Here is a 17,147-nt window from a genome sequence, read left to right as displayed (position 1 = left end):
CACATATAGATATGCCCACATACGAGTACCCAGAGTGATGACATCATCGTGCTAACCCCATCACATACACCCCATACAAATACAAGTGTATGTGACAGGGTTGGTGCCATAACGTACTTATGCGGACCAGTCACATGTGTGTAGAGAGCAGCTACTGTGTAGAAAGCAGCTGCTGTGTTGAAAGCAGCAGTATTGGAAGTAAAACAACACTTCATAAATTATAATTACTGGGTAAATGTAAAATCAAGTACTGTAAAATCATCAACTACTGCCAAATATATATATATATCTGTATCATGGGAACTTAATCTGGATGCTGATCGGTCTTTTTATATTCAACTGTGGTTGATGTGAATACTTGTGATAGTAACAGGTATGTAAAAAAAGAAAGAAAGAAAAACACAGAGAATGGTAAATCATAGGAAACTTTAATGAACTATATTGACTAAACTATGCCATGTAGCATCTTTTGTATTATTAAAGTGATTGTTATATATTATTTTCATTAGAAACCATCCCATGACAATGGATTGTGTAGAGAAGAACGTTCAGAAAAGAAAATATAGGATTTTTTACAGTATGGTTTTACCTCAGTAATTACAGCAGGAATTGAGAAATTGCAATGTGTTATTTGTTGTGAAGTTCTATCAGCCGAATCTATGAAGCCGAACAAACTAAAATGCCATTCTGATAGCAAGCATTTGAACTTTGTTGGCAAGGATACCAACTATTTTAGAAGCAAAGCTGATGGACTCAAGAAAGCCAGTCTTGACATTGGTGGCAAGTTCCACAAACAAAACATAGCAGCCATCGAAGCTTTACATTGGTGGCACTCAGAATCGCCAGAGCTATGAAACCTCACACCATGGCTGAGGATTTACTGTTGCCAGCAGCCGAAGACATTGTTTGAGCTATGATCAGAGATTAAATTGAGGGCAATTTCCTTATCTAACGACACTGTCCACAGAAGAATAGATGACATGTCTGCTCATATTCTTGATCAAGTAATCCAGGAAATTAAATCTGCTCCACTTCCAATATTTAGCATCCAACTTGATGAATCTAGACGTTGCAAACTGTTCACAGTTACTGGTTTATGTGAAGTATATTAATGATGGCAACTTTAAAGATGAGTTTCTTTTTTGAAAACCTCTTGAAATGACAACTACTGCACGTGATGTACTTGACACAGTTGGTTCATTTCTGAAAGAGTAAAAGATCTCTTGGGAAAAGGTTTGTGGTGCTTATATACGGAATACAGTATAATGAACATAACAGTCAGAGGAATATGGTAGACCCAGAACATAGAAGTAGGGTACAGACTGACAACCCTCAGAAGAGGGGGATGTGGGGGTGGGAAGAGATAAACCACAGAACTTATATGCATGTATGCATAACCAATGGACATGGACAACAAAGCCGGGGACAGGGCAGGGGGGATGTGGAGGAGGGTGCCAATGGGGTAAAAAATGAGAAACATCGGTAACAAAAATAAAATTTAAAAAATAAATTAAAAAAAAAGAAAAGGTTTGTGGTGTTTGCACAGATGGTGCTCCAGCTACGCTAGGATGTCAATCTGGATTTCTGCTTAGTACTGAATGAGTCACCCAAAGTCATTGGAACTCACTGTATGATTCATGAGCAAATATTAGCAACAAAGACACTGCCACAAGAGTTACAAGAAGTAATGAAAAGTGTCATAAGTTTTGTCAGTTTTGTAAAGGCGAGCACTTTAAACAGTCGACTTGTTTTCACAACTGTGCAACGAGTTGGATGCACTGAACAATGCTCTGCTATTTCACACTGAAGTGAGATGGTTGTTGACAGGAAAACATGTTTTTGACCTTTGTGATGAACACAAAACATTTTTTAATCAGAAAGCAAGACCACAGTTCGAACCACTTCTTAGCAATAAAAGTGAACTGCAGAAAATAGCTTACTTGGTTGACATCTTTGTCATCTTGAATGAGTTAAATTTATTACTGCAAGGACCAAATGCAACATGCCTCGATTTGTCTGAAAAGATCCAATTATTCCAAATGAAACTTCAGCTTTGGCAAAAGAAAATTGGATGAAAATAAAATATACACGTTGCCTACCTTATCTTCTTTCTTTGAGGAACATGACATTGAACCAGACAAAAGGATTACGATGATCATTTCTGTGAAAGAACACTTGCACATGCTTGCAGACGAAATTTCATCGTACTTTCCAAATCTACCTGACACCCCATTTGCACTTGCCAGAAGCCCATTCACAGTCAAAGTTGAAGATGTTCCTGAGACAGCATAAGAGGAGTCCATTGAACTTATTAACAGCAATGCAGCGAGAATTGATTTCTCTACAATGCCAGTTACAAATTTTGGATCGAGTATTTGCAGTCATATCCTGACTATGTTACACCTTCTTCTTCCATTTTCAACAACATATCTTTGTGAAACAGGGTTTTCCAACTTGTTGGTTATCAAGTCTAAATACAGAAGTAGACTTATTGTGGAAGATGATCTTCGTTGTGCTCTTACAAAGACTGCCCCGAGAATTTCTGATCTGTGAGAAAGAAGCAGTCTCAACCTTCGCAGTTGGCTTTTTATGCATACTGTCACAAAATGTAGCCATGTAGTTTACTGTTGTTATATTAAGACTGTTACCCAAGCTACACCATGCTTCAAGACAAAATTTCATTTATTTGTAATTAGAAATAAATATTTCACAATATATAATTAGATACTGTTTTTGTGAATAATCACTGTGCCTTAAATCTGTTCTATTTGTAACAATAAACCTACATCCTGCATATCAGATATTTACATTATGATTCATAACAGTAGCAAAATTACAGTTATGAAGTAGCAACAAAAATAATTTTATGGTTGGGGGTCACCACAACATGAAGAACTGTATTAAAGGGTCATGGCGCCCTGGCCGGTTTTGCTCAGGGGTTAGAGCGTCGGCCTGTGGTCCGGAGAGACTCGGGTTCGGTTCCCCCTAAGGGCACGTACCTCGGTTGCAGTTTATCCCCGGCCCTGGTTGAGTTGTGCAGGTGGCAGCCACTAGATGTGTCCCTTTCATGTGAATGTTTCTCTCTCTCTCTCTCTCTTCCTCTTTCTCCCTCCTGCTCTATCTGAACAAAAAATGGAAAAATGTCCTCAGGTGAGGATAAAAAATAAATAAAAGGGTCGCGGCATTAGGAAGGTTGAGAACCCCTCTGGGTGCTGCTCTTTACTTGGTGAACTAAGAAGTATCCATCTGACAGAGGAGAGAGGGAGGGGCTGATGGAAGCATAAGGAGATAAGAGAAAATTGAAAATTTGTTTTCCTAAAATGTAACCCCTAATATATTACTTCCTGCTCAGCATAACTTCCCTTATCTAAGCATTAGATCTCACTTCTCAGCTTCACCTCCAAAGCCTTCCCCAGAATGACACCAGGGCTTCACTGTAGGCAGCTCCTTCCTGATGTGGTTTTCTACAAGTTCACTGACTAATTATAAATAAACTCTGAAATGCATAGCCATAGAACAGTAATTATAAGAATTGATCATTGTATCTAGTCCGAATAACATGTCAAGGGTCTTCAAGTCAGTGGCCTAGAGTGGGTAGATAGGAGGTCAGCCTATCTTCCAATGCATAGTTTAATAAAATGTGTTCAACTCGATTTATCTTAACATAAGACAGTATCAAATATTAGATATTTTTCACATAATAGTTTTAGTTCTAAACATTATTAGTGAATGGTATGCTGAGCATTTTTCTTGTGGTCCAGGGAGCGGACCCTTCACAGTGGAACATTCCCTGCACAGCCACTAAAGCAAATTTACACAATTGAAGAAAAAAATCTGCATGTTCTTAAGGATGATTTGGACCCATTTTTGCTGTTCCTCCCAACCCCAGGAGTCTTAAATGTTCAAACTGCTGAAGACAACACCACACACAATCTAGGAATTGTGATTTATGGTAAATGTCAATATATGTCTGCTGTCATACCATTTAATATGGTGGGGGGAGAAAAACAGGTGTTTTAGAAATTAAACAAAGCCATCAGTCACTTCTGTGTATAGACAGGTGCACTCCACATCCACAGTTTCAACAACCTCAGATCAAAATGTAAGGGAAAAAATGTTATGCTGTTGCTGACATGTACTGTGTAGCTAGACCTACAATAGCTTTGTTTGTACTAAATATGTAGACATTTTTTTGACATTATTTCTTAAACAATATAGTATAGCTATGTAGCAATTACATTGCATTAGGTATTATAAGTAATCTAGAGATGATTTCAAATATATGGAAGAAATGCATAGGTTATACGCATACACCACATCAAGGGACCTGAGCATCTGAAGATTTTAGTGTATATAGTGGATACTGAGGAATGACTGTATCGTGTATGAGGAGCTCTCACATACCTTTCTACCCAGTGCCTGCTCCCCTTTAATTCTTTGATAAGAGTGAAGGGCACCATAGCAGGACACCAACAGGTTGAATTAGTTGTCAGTGTGCAGGGGAAGAGTAGAGTCTTTCCCTTTACTTCAGAAAATTAAAGAAAATGAAGTACCTGCTGGGTACATAGCCCCTGAAATTTGCCAGCACTATTCACCAACAGTTCCCAGATAAGCAGATGGCTTCTTTAAAGATTAAACCCAATTTTTCTAAAATGCTAATTATTTTAAGGCAGATACCTTGAAAGTCTGTCACACCTTGCAGGAAATGTCTTTCATGTTGTGTTGTTTGCTGCTAAGAATCACAGGGCTATCACCTGAGTAGGTTCAGGTTCTCTATTTTTATTTAAATCATGTGACTCTTTAATCACAAGAAAAGGGTAAAAGACAGTCAATGAAGAAAAGAAGGACCCCTTTTCAATATGAAATGTTCAATTAAAAATAAATCTTTTTTTTTTATTTTCAAAAATCTGCCTTATTGTTGCGTTTTGAACTATGCATTTGGAACCATCTTTTGCAGTGGCTTCATAGGCATGTGCATCTCAATTCATTTCTCTGTGACTTCTCATTGGAACATGGAAATCCAAACTGCCCATGCAAAAGTTAGTTCTTACTAGCAACTTGTTGAGCTCTAGTTCTTGGTCAGAATGCTGGAAAGAATGAATTAAAGTCATGGAAGCCTGGATTTTTGTTCTGGTCCTATAACAAGTCACCTGACCTTATAGCATGAAATGATGAGTTCTATCCATACCTCATTTATTTATTGAATAAACCATTCTTCCCATAAGATTTCCCACACTCTTAATGTGGGTGATGCATTCTTGTAAAGTCATTTAACATGTCCTCTATTATCTGTGTTTCCTGTGAACTAGGGCAATAACTGGAGGCCTAATCAGATTCAGGTTTCTTATTTCGGTGAGAAGTTCCATAGGTAATGCTTTGTACTCCCTATTACATTGCATCAGGAAGCACCTAATGCTCAGACTGGTGGGTGGGCAATGGTTTTGTCAACCTGATGCATCCATTATAAAGTTCCAAATCAGCCTGTCACTTAATGGTTTTTTAAGCTACTGAAGATGATAGCCTGAATCTCTTATTTTACTAGGGGTTTCAAACTGGTAACATCCTAATTCTATCATTCTTTTATATTTCTTAAGTGCCATTTTCTTCTCAACTGTTTGGTTACCCTGAACAGTTCATATAGGGACCTAGAGATAAATGTTTGGTTCATTTTATTTTTATTCCTTTAATTTTTAGTTTCAGAATGAATTGGTGCTATAATGACTTTATACAGTGACCAAATAGTGTCATATGGACTCAGGGTTTCAGTGGTTTTGATATGTGTGAATACTTCACAGTAATTAATGTTTGGATTTTCAGAGTATCTCATGTTTGGCCAACAGGAGTCCCTTCCCATTGTCTCTTGTGTTTTTCTGACTCTACAACTCTCTGAGAATTTCTTCCATTTTCCATACAACAGGATGTTCTCAACTCAGTTTGTGCTTTGTCTTCCCCAAGCATGAGTTGACTCCTCCTCACACCACATCTCTCTGACCTGTTCTACACTTTATGATGTCCTGTGATTACATTGGACCACCCTGATAATTTAGAATAGTCTCCTTATTTTAAGATTAACAAGTTCAATTCCATCTGTAGCCTTAATTTTCTTTGCAAAGTAACCTACCATATATTCACAGTTTCTGAGATTAGGAGGCAGACATCTTCGATGGGCCGTTCTGCCCGGTGAGTGAGATCTGGATCCAAGCGCAGAGGGACATCTGTTCCTGGGATAAAGCAAGTGCTTCTGGAACAGTCTCTTTTAGTTGCTATGCCCCATACAGGTTGCTTGATACCCTAAATAAATAACTTTTATTTTTTTCCTGAATAAATCAGTAACTATATTTTAAACTTGGAATAGAATGATTTTTTTAGTTTCATTGTATATGTTTATGAACTTTCTGGATAATTAGCTCTGCAATATCCAAGGGGTCACCTGGATTTTATGATAATGTCACTGCTTAAATTAAGATACAGAAAATGCAATTGTTTTGTTTATTGGGCTCCAGTTTTCCTATGTGCTGACACCAGTGGCTTGCTCTGTATTTATTAGTCAGAGGCATTTCGGGTTTTAGTGAATTTAACAAACTTTGTCAAGAGAAAACTGGAGATACTATTCCAATATGACATGCATTAAAAAGTCCTCTTTCTCATTTGTATTTATAGTCTTATAGAGGATCAACAGTGTACCAATTTAGTCTTGCTGCATAGTGACATTTTTGAAACCATTAAATTCAAGATAATGTGCACACACGGAATTCAGCAACGTAAGCTGTGAGCGGAGACCACTATCACTTATGTCACTTTATCCCCATTTTGCTCTGTTGTGGATTGTACCCCTTTCATATTTTTTCTGCTATTGCTGGTCCCAGTCCCTCTGGGTTCATATTGCCCTGATATGAGAAATAAAACTAAATAAATATTACCAGAGATGACAGATGCTGCATCTATTATTTTTACTGCTGACTTTTTCTAGAGTTTAAATTTTTTTACCTGGTTTGGGAAATTACTTTAGGTGCTAATGTGAGCTGTGAGTTATCCCCAAGTGGAAGATGTGTTTGTCAGGAGGGCTCTATCTGCAGGTGGACCTAGGAGAGCAGAATGTGTGTGCATTTCTTGGTTCTTTCTGCAACAGGTGTTCGAAGGATCCCAGCTTAAAGCAGTTGAAAGACATAGCTCTCACCCTTGGGGCACGTGAGCCAAATGTAGAATGAGGTGGGAAATGGGGAAAAGGGGCTCGCAAGGAATTTCTCCTTGACAGGAAAGATAACCTAAGGAAGTGAGGAAGGTGCCCTGGCACATAGGTAGAAAAGAAGGAGATTGATAATTAAGTGCATTTCAGGATTGAATCAAAGGTGTCTCCTCCAAGGCTGTTAGGTGAATAATGTTAAATTTGTTACCAAAAAAAAAAGTAATTCTTCTTTATCATTTAGAAAAAATCAAATATAAAATATCTGTATCCATGAACTGGTTATTTGTTCTCAACTGCCAGGAATTTTTCATTCTGTCCACAAATTTAAAAGTTTATACCACGGGCTTAAGCCATGAGAAGTGTGCGTCGTCTTCAAGCACTGACTCAGCACCCTCTGAGTTGTAAGATGTGCACCCGAGTCCCTGTCTGGCTGTCTCTCTCACATGTAAAGGTGTTAATCAATATTTTTTATGATCAGGAAAGGAAGGTATTATGGTTAATCACAATAATGGGCAAAGCTGGAAATATTTTAGTACCTACCATGCCCCAAACACAGTTCTGGGACAGGATGCATATCAAATGGAAGAGGCAAGAAGCCCTGCCCTCATCCAGCTGACGTTAATGCCTGCCTGGAAGCACAGTCAGATACCTGTGGGCTGAGAACAGTAACAGAGGCTCTCGGACCATACGTGGACGATGCTTTCTAATCAGAAGTTCCTTTGCGATTCAGGAGTGAGAAAAAGTTTCCTTTTAATTTGTCTAACCCTGTACTATTAAAAAGCCTTAAATGCTTGGGCTCCCTCCAGAAAATAGCAGGTTCTATTCTTAATTTTGTTCATTTGCAAAATAAAAATGTTGTAATATATGAAAATGTTGAAATTATTTTTGTTCTCACATGTTTATTTAATCTGAGTACATGACTTTTGTTGTAATAAATAACATAATTCCAACCCCCTCATTTATTTTAACTCATGATAATAATAATTATCATCACAGTCATACAAAAGATGTGTCATGATTTTGAAATGATTATAGGTTGTAATACATATAATTTCAACTTGTTTTAAAGGAAAGTTGACCTTTTCCAAATATTTCATTTTTAATTTCTAAGTTGGAGAAATACTAATTTTTAAATTAAATTTGTATAATATAACTGTTATTTGAGCCTCTTCAACATAAAATATATACGGTCATATATGTGGGGGTACATGTGTACGAAGAGAAAGCCTGACAGCTAATTGCCTAAGAGGTCTTTGCTTCTTCTGCCCTAGTGTGTGTTCATTTGCAGACACTCTGAGTTACCAAGGAAGCATCTAAGGCATCTGCCACTAGGCCACCCAATAGAAAGCTGTAGCCTAAAGTTATATGTTAATAAAATTTGTCCCAACTTCTTCATTGTCCTCCTCCCAGTTTTTCTTTAGCCACATTAGCCTATCATTTTATCTCATCATGTGGTCAAGAACTCTGAAACACAACCCAACAAAAATCAAAATCCTTACTTGTCTTAACATGAAACTATATTCTTTGTGATAATACATGCCGTGTTTACTAGTCAATGAAAACCAGAAAGCCAACTGGGTAGGTAATGAGTATGCTCCACAGTGCTGTGTCTGTAAGAGGCTGGTTGAATTGATTTCTTTCTTTTTAAAAAAAAAATAAATATATTTTTTATTGATTTTTAGAGAGAAAGGAAGGGAGAGGGAGAGATAGAAACATTGATGTGAAAGAGATACATCAATTGGCTGCCTCCTACTGGAGATCAAGCCCGAAACCCAGGCATGTACTCTGACTGGGAATCGAACCAGGACCTCTCAGTCCATGGAACGAAGCTCAATCCACTGAGCTACACTGGGTGGGCAAATTGATTTCTTAAGTGGTCATAGTTATCAGTGATATTAGAAAAATACTCTTACCTCTGTCAACAACTATAATGTCCCAGCTGACAAAGAAAACTAGCCTTTATTTTCAGTGTCTAGACTTAAGCAATCAAAGTTTGGTTAGTGATGCCAGTGACCATTTATTTCATGGAGATGATTTTATCTCAACATAGGAAAACAATGCCAGATGTCAAGAGTTCTGCAGCCATGTGTCCTGAGGCAACTTAATGCCACTGTGTCTCAGTTTCTCTCTCTGTAAGATAGGGGAAATTATAGCAGCTTCCCCACTGAGCTACTGTAAGAAATAAGAGAACATAAAGTACCTGGCTAATCCGAAGTCCTACATAAGTTTTGTAATTATTATTCTCGTTGTTTTTCTGTCAGCTGTTGTAGTGCTAGTTCTGAGTTGAAATCAATAAATGTCATAACCTGGCCAGTGTGGCTCACTTGGTTGGGTGTCAGCCTGTACACCAAAAGGTTGCCAGTTCGATGCCTGATCCGGGCACATGCCCGGGGCTTGGGCTCTCTCTCTGGTGGGGCGGGTACAGGAGGCAGCCCACTGATGTTTGCTCTCACATCGATATTTCTCTAGATATATCCCTCTCTCTTCTTTTCTCTCTAAACAATCAATTTAAAAATAGTTTTAAAAAGAGAAAGAAAGAATTAAATGTCAGACCACCGGGATTTTTTTCCCTTAAAATGTTACCTTTAAAAACAACATTATCTGGTAATTCTCACAGATTCATCTTTAAGGTGACAGCCGCTTCCATATTCATTTAGGTTTACTCAGCTGGAGCTCAGCAATTTGGTATCATGTATGAATTATTTGACTCAACCAATATCTATTTTATCCCTACTGTGAGAAAAATTAAATACTTTGTATTGGTTTAAGCATCTGCCCCATTTCTTAATTAAGTCTAAGCACACACTTAATTTTAGAACCCAAAACCAGAAAGCCTTTTCATACTTATGTCTACATGGGATTCACAAATCCTCAAGTTTTGTCATCTTTGTAGAATTTTAAATGATATAATTTTAAAAATGAAGACTCCTCTTTCAGAGGTCAACAACTAACCTTTAGTTCAGTACTACTAATTCATTTTTCAGACACGATCTTTGTTGACATAACCCAACATGGCAGCGTCTCTGATAAGGGTGGGAGAGGGGGCAGTAATGCTTTTTAGTGAACTATGTTATAGTTACAATAAACCACGAATGTTATTAGTTAGTGTCAATCAAAAGTCATCATCACAAATTCAACAACAAGAGTAACCAGTTTGGGGTGTGGTGAGGTTGGGAAAGACTTTAGTCAATGGAAATAGCTCAACTGTGGAATAGCTGGGCTGAGTAACAGCTTAGCTGTGAGACAGCTCAGTTGACATGTCTGGGGCAAGGCACCTCAGTTCAGGTGTTAGAGCTGCAGCGGAGAAAACTCAGGCTTTCGTGGAAACTAGAAGTGCACTCCATTGAGGCAGAAGTGAAGCTGGCTTAAATAAAGAAGTGTGCCTGCCCCTGGTCCCCTAGTCCCTGATAGGTACATTTCCATACAAATGAGGACTCCAAATCCTCAGTTCTGTTGGTCCAAATAGCATCATTCTGATTGGTCAGTCTGATTGGTTGGTGAAGATGCAAACGAAGATATAGCTGTGCCACCCTGTGCAGGTCTTCAGCCCATTGGTTGATTTATAAGCTTGGCAGCTCCTCTGCAAAGTCAGTTCAGAAGGCAGGAACACAGTGCAATATGCAGCCAGCTCAGTGCAGCTTTTCCAGGAAGCACAGAGGGCATGAGAAGTTTAACAGTGACTACTAAACTCTATTTATGAATTTGAGCCCAATTAGCCACCAGGAGTCCTTATCAGGCATATTCATTCTAGGAGTTGACACTAGGGTCCATGCTGAGATTGGCCCTTGGATTCCTTCCCATTTAATCTGCTTGTACTCATGGCAGACATGCCCTTTTATCCTGATCCTCTCACAATTACCACTCACATTAGTTTCAGAGAGGAAAATAGTTGTCTTTCCAACCATGTTGCACTTGAATGGCAGCCAGTGGTCTTGCAGCTCTTTCTTCCATGAGACCAGTACTGAGGTTTCTTCACCATGATGTGTTGACCAGTTCTGATTCGGATCTGTCACATAGATAGTGTACCAAGAAGCTTTTTTTCCACTTTTCTCATCCTAACTTTTTTTTTTTTTAATATTTAGACTAGGAAAGAAATATAAAGGAAATACTGGAGTATAATAAGCATGAAGGACCATCCCTTTAATTTGAATTTATTCCACATTTCTCTCTTTTAACCTAGTTTGGGAATTTAACGCTATATCTATTTTTTTTCTCCCTCTAATTTTTTTCCAGGCAGTATTGCAGTTTTTTTTTTAATAGACTTTACTTTTTAGAGCAGTTTTAAATTTACAGAAAATTTGAGGAGAAAGTACAAGAGAGCAGAGTCCCCATACACCTTCTTCCTGCCGCAGAGACAGCTTCCGCTACTGTCAACATCCTCACCCAGCATGGCACATTTGTTACATTCGGTGAACCTACATTGACATCATTATCATTTAAACTTTGAGTTCACTCTTGCTGTTCAACATAATATGTTTTTTAACAACTATATAATGATAGGTATCTACCATTATAATATAATACAGAACAGTTTAACTGCTGTAAAAAAAAATCATCCGTGCTCTGCCTAGTCATCCCTTCTTGCCTGGAAAACACTGATCCTTTTGCTTTACCTTTTCCAGAAAGTCATATAGTTGGAATCATCCAATACATAGCCTTTTCAGATTGCCTTCTTTCACTTAGTAATATGTATTCAGGTTTCTTCCATGTCTTTTCATGGCTTGATAGCTCTTTTTTATTTTTTAGCACTGAATAATATTCTAATGGCTGAATATACCACAGACTATTTATCCATTTACCTACTGAAGGACATCTTGGTTGCTTCCAAGTTTTGACAATTATGAATAAAGCTGCTATAAACATTTGTGTGCAGGTTTTTGTGTGGATATAAGTTTTCAGCTCTTTTGAGTGAATATGATTTCTGGATTATATGGTAAGAGTATGTTTAGTTTTGTAAGAAACTGTCAAACTGTCTTCCATAGTAGCGGTACCACTTTCTATTTCCAGCAGCAGTGAGTGAGACTCCTGTTGCTCCACATCCTCACCAGCATTTTGTGTTGTCAGTGATCTGGATGTGGGTCATTCAAATAGTAGGTGCATAATGGTATCTTGTTGTTTTATTTGCCTGTCCCTAATGACATGGTGTGAAGTGTCTTTTCAAAGGCTTATTTGCCATCTGTATGTCTTCTTTATTAAGGTCTTTTGCCCATTTTTTTTCTTTATAAAAGATAAAAAAAAAAAAAGTGTGTGCTGTAATCTCCACATATTGTTGGACTTTCCTAGCCATCTTTCTTTTACTAATTTGTAGTTTAATTCCATAGTGTTTTGAGAGCATACATTGCATGATTTCTATTTTTATTTCTATTTTAAAGTGTGTTTTATGCCCAGAATATATTCTATCTTTGTGAATGTTTTCTGTGAACTTGAGAAGAATGTGTATTCTGGTATTGTCAGATGAAGTATTCTATAGATGTCAGTTATATCAAGTTGATTGATGATGCTGTTTAGTTCAACTATGTTTGTACTGATTTTTCTGCCTTATGGATCTGTCCATTACTGATAGAGGGGTGTTGAAGTCTCCAACTATTATAGTGGATTCATCTATTTCTCCTTACAGTGCTATCAGTTTTTGCCTCACATAGTTTGATGCTCTGTTGTTAGACACAAACACGCTGAATATGGTTAAGTCCTTGGAGAATTGACCCCTTTATAATTATGGAATGACTTTTTTTGCCCTGATAACTTTTCTTGTTCGGACATCTGCTCTGTCTGAAATTAATGTAGCTACTCCTGCTTTCTTTTAATTAACGTTAGCATAATCTATCTTTAACTACCCATATTTCCAAATGGATATTTTTCTACTCCTGCCAGAAGCCGTAGGGGATTTTTCCTTCAGTCTTTACTGTGAGGACCTGGTAGGGCTCCTGGAGGTAAGGCTCACAAAAGTATGGGGGAGGCCCTAAAGCTGGACCCCCTGGAGTTTGTAAGTCTAAGACTTGTCCACAGGAACCTCCAGTAATTCATCAATTACAGTTTAGGTTTCCCTACCCCGTTGCTGGTTCTCACTGAGATTTCTGCTCATAGATTTCTCTGCTCTGGTGAATTGTGATTCTCTGTACCCACTTGTGTTTTTCTATAATTTAGGGGGCAGTGGTTTGTCCTGTGACCTCAATTATCTGAAGAGTTGTCTAAGAAGAGTTGTTGATTTTGTTTGTTTAGCTTTTTACTTGTATGGACAGAGTGATGACTTCCAAGCTTCTAGCATGCTAGACTGTAAACTGAAAGGCCCCTCTCTGATTCTTTATGATTCATTTTTCATGTCGGTACAAACTTTTTTTTTTTTATTGTTACTAAAGGCCTTTGAGATTCATGCAGTTCAAGTTTGAAGATTTGAGATTAAAATATTTCAGGCAAACCATTTGTTAAAAATCAAATGGAAAGTAAATTTGTTTGTGTCTTTAGATAAGATTGCAAAGAAAATTGCTTCTACTTTATGAGTTTCCCTGCACAAAACACTTTATTTCATTAAGTTTACAAAGTTTTCCTGACAGTTTTCAAAGTTTCAATTGAAAAATATACAGATCCGAAACACAAAGCCCAAGGGAGAGCAAAAGAGAAATGGAAAACTCCAGTTTATCCACAGTCGCTCCCAAGCCTAAATTCCAAGTCTAACCTTCTTCAACATCTGTAATTACGGACTACCACATTAGGCTGTGTATAAGAACATTTGAAAATCCAAAGCAACAACAGGAACCTTTCACAACTAGGCAAGGCACTTTTGATAAGTAGGTTATAGAACAACTCTCCTTTCTAATGATTTGATACGACAATGATTACTTCAGTTAACAAGCATATTGGGTACCACCTGCTTTGTATAAAACATTGGCTAGGTGCTAGTAAATTAATCCTACTTTTCAAAACCTAGTATTTAGTTATGGGGTTCCTTCATCTGTAAAATGGGAAGTTAAGAATAGCTCTTTAAGGTTACTAGGATTAAATGAGATTACTCTTCTAAAGTACTGTCAGTCAGTAGTTATGCACTGTAGGTTGTTGGCACTCCCTTCCATTCCAGTACGGTTTCCTAAGTACTGTTGTTTTTTTGTTTTGTTTTGTTTTGTTTTGTTTTGTTTTATCCTCACGCAAGGGCATTTTTCCTTTTTTTTTTTTTTTTTGCTCAGACAGAGTGGGAGGGAGAGAGAGAGAAAGAAATATTGACGTGAAAGAGACACATCAAGTGGCTACCTCCCTCATGACCCAAGCAGGGCTGGGGACAAACTGCAACCGAGGTATGTGCCCTTAGCGGGAACCAAACCCGGGTCCCCCTGGACCGCAGGCCAACGCTCTAACCACTGAGCCAAACCAGCCAGGGCCTAAGTGCCATTGTTAATGAAGAGTAGAAGTCCCACAAACATGCTTTGTCTGGGCCACATAGTATTTTTTTAAATTATTTGATGACACTTCACATTTTTTTTAAGTTCACATAAAATCTGGATTTCTGGTTTCTCCTGAAATTGTAATGTCTGAGACCTCCATGGGGCATCAGTCCGTGGGAGCTGAGTGGCTGTTGCCCCCTTCCATTTCTCTGTCTCCACCACTCCTACGTCACTTACTTATGTCACCTGCCTGATCTACTGAGATATTTGTGTTTGTGATATATGATGCTAATAAAAATGTGGTGAGACTGTAAGATTAATGCAGGAAGCATTGCTGAAGACATTGGGAACTGGGTTCTGAAGAAAGTTCATGGAGATAGAGCATGTGCTTAATGGATATGAACTTGAAGCTATAGGTCTCTGACTTATAGTCCTGTTTGATTTGAACAGGGGTCTCCTGAGCCCTTAAGAGGCTCTTTGTGCTTAAAGAAGACCACCATTGAAGTGTGTCGCGTGACATCACTGAAACTAGTTCACACCTGTGCAGGATTATAGAGGAGAAAGAGCTTCCCCAGTACAAGCTCAGCTTTTTTTGGTGCACACACACTCCCTCTACTACCACCTCCCACCAACACCAGAAATACATTCCCTGTCATTTCCTAACCTGTAATGGTCAGAGGAATACCAGCAAGAAAAGACAAAAGGGGAAGTCTGATGAAGTTGACTCTGCCTTTCTTCATAGACAATAGAAGAAAATATTGAGGCAATTATCAGCATAAATCAGTCCAAAGCAAATCAAAGAAATTCCAGCAAAATGGGGATATTTCTCCTGAAATATGGAGCTAATTATCTCAGAGCTCTACTGGAGTGTTCCAGGGGAGAGCTGGCCTAAGATTGCTTTTCCAGTGACTGGCAGATTCAGAAATGGAGAGAAAATGCATTATTGTAACCGCAGCTGTGGAGCTTGAGCCTGGTGCTGCCTCTGTCCAGAACGCCTACTGAAAACCTCTAGCCCAGGCTCTGCCTCCCAGACCAGCGTGGTTGGCTAGACAAACGGGGGCTCTGGAAGGCAACATAGCCTGCACGCTGGCCAGAGGGGAACGCCAGTGCCCAGAGGCTTACTCTCCAAAATCTTTACAACTTCAACAGGATCATAGAAGTTACAATGATTTTTACTTTTCTCTTTAAGAGTGTATCTTTTTTCCAACAACATTTAGCTATAAAAAGGGCAATTTATTAATGAAACAGTTCTGCCTTCAGAGAATGATATTAAAAGATTATCATAACTACAGGCAAGAAAGCATTTGGATTATGTGGCATTTGGAAATGATAATGAAGATTATCCATATGGTCTAATGTTGTCAATGCCTTACATTGCATTAGCAATCACCTAATATGGGAGTGATTTTGATTATGTGGCTTATTTTAAATTCTTTTGTGTCCTAGGTCAAACAGAGTCAATATGATTTACTAGAAATAGCTGCCTTTTTTTTTTTTTTTTTTGATATATGTTGCTAGGTGCTTAAGCAGAATTAGAATATTTTAGAACATAATATTTTAGATACTGTGGTGCCACAGTCCCCTTAAACTTTCTCACTTTATACCTTAAACATTTCTAGTTCTAATTTTGTCTGTCTTGTGTGCATAAAACCACCTCCAGTAGTAACAGCTATAAAAATGTGTTTGATCTGTTTATTTGTATGTCAGTTTCCCTTAGGTTTATGGCTTTTGTCCAGGTATCTGTAACTTTAGATTAGGAGCTTTTGGTGATTAGTGAGAAGGATGTAGAGGCCAGTGTTGAACTATGTGTCCAGAAGGGCTGGAGACCTCTCTGCCTTCCTCAGCCTTTTGTATTCTGTTCCACGGACGGAAGACACAAGGGGACTTACTCCACTGCTAAACTTTTTAGGGTAGCCAACAACTTGAGTTTTTTTGGTTTGTTTGTTTTGTTTTTTATCTTTTGCTCTGTTGACGAACCTTGATGGGAAACTAATTTGGGTTCATTTGGGATTTGGTCCAGTGCCATAGCCACCTGAGAATTCAGAATGCATGCCCACCAGTGCTCCTGGGGCTGGGCACCTCTCCTGGGCAGGGCTGCCTCACAGCATGCTCCCTTCTTGCACTCCGCAGCTCGCTCGGCGCCTTGGTGCACCACAGCCCCTTAGACTCAGCCTTAGATTATTGAAGCTGTGTTTGACAAATAGTTCTGTGGGGGATCTACTCTTTGCCACTGAATATGGAAATGTAGAAAATAATTTAGTAAAAGGTTAGTTACTGGAAGCATATCAGTAAATAGAAAGTGGTTCTGTTGTACTAAATTAAAACAGGGATTGTCCTTTTTAATTTAGCTTATAGTAGCAAGAACAGAAACTAATGGCCATGAATTCCTAACATCACTGTGGATTTATTTGAGGATAGGCAATGTATGATTTTCATCTATGTCTCTCTGCAGCCGACAGAGAACTTGATGTCTAGAAGGCACAATAAATCAATGTTATTAATGAATACGATTAATTCAATAGAAGTTATCCCTGATTGTTTGTCAATACACATGCCAACGTCCCATTTTTTGTTCAGATGCATGCCTA

At 38.3% G+C, this 17,147-nt stretch overlaps 1 protein-coding gene across 6 annotated transcripts in view; it reads left to right on the top strand.

Annotated features, from left to right (window-relative positions):
• Window positions 1-17,147, top strand: part of PTPRM (protein tyrosine phosphatase receptor type M) — an 839,861-nt gene that overhangs the window by 648,443 nt on the left and 174,271 nt on the right. The window lies entirely within an intron of this gene.

Source organism: Molossus molossus, unplaced genomic scaffold (assembly GCF_014108415.1).
Source record: "Molossus molossus isolate mMolMol1 unplaced genomic scaffold, mMolMol1.p scaffold_m16_p_6, whole genome shotgun sequence".
NCBI classification, from domain to species: domain Eukaryota; kingdom Metazoa; phylum Chordata; class Mammalia; order Chiroptera; family Molossidae; genus Molossus; species Molossus molossus.
This window is presented reverse-complemented; position numbering and strand designations above follow the sequence as displayed.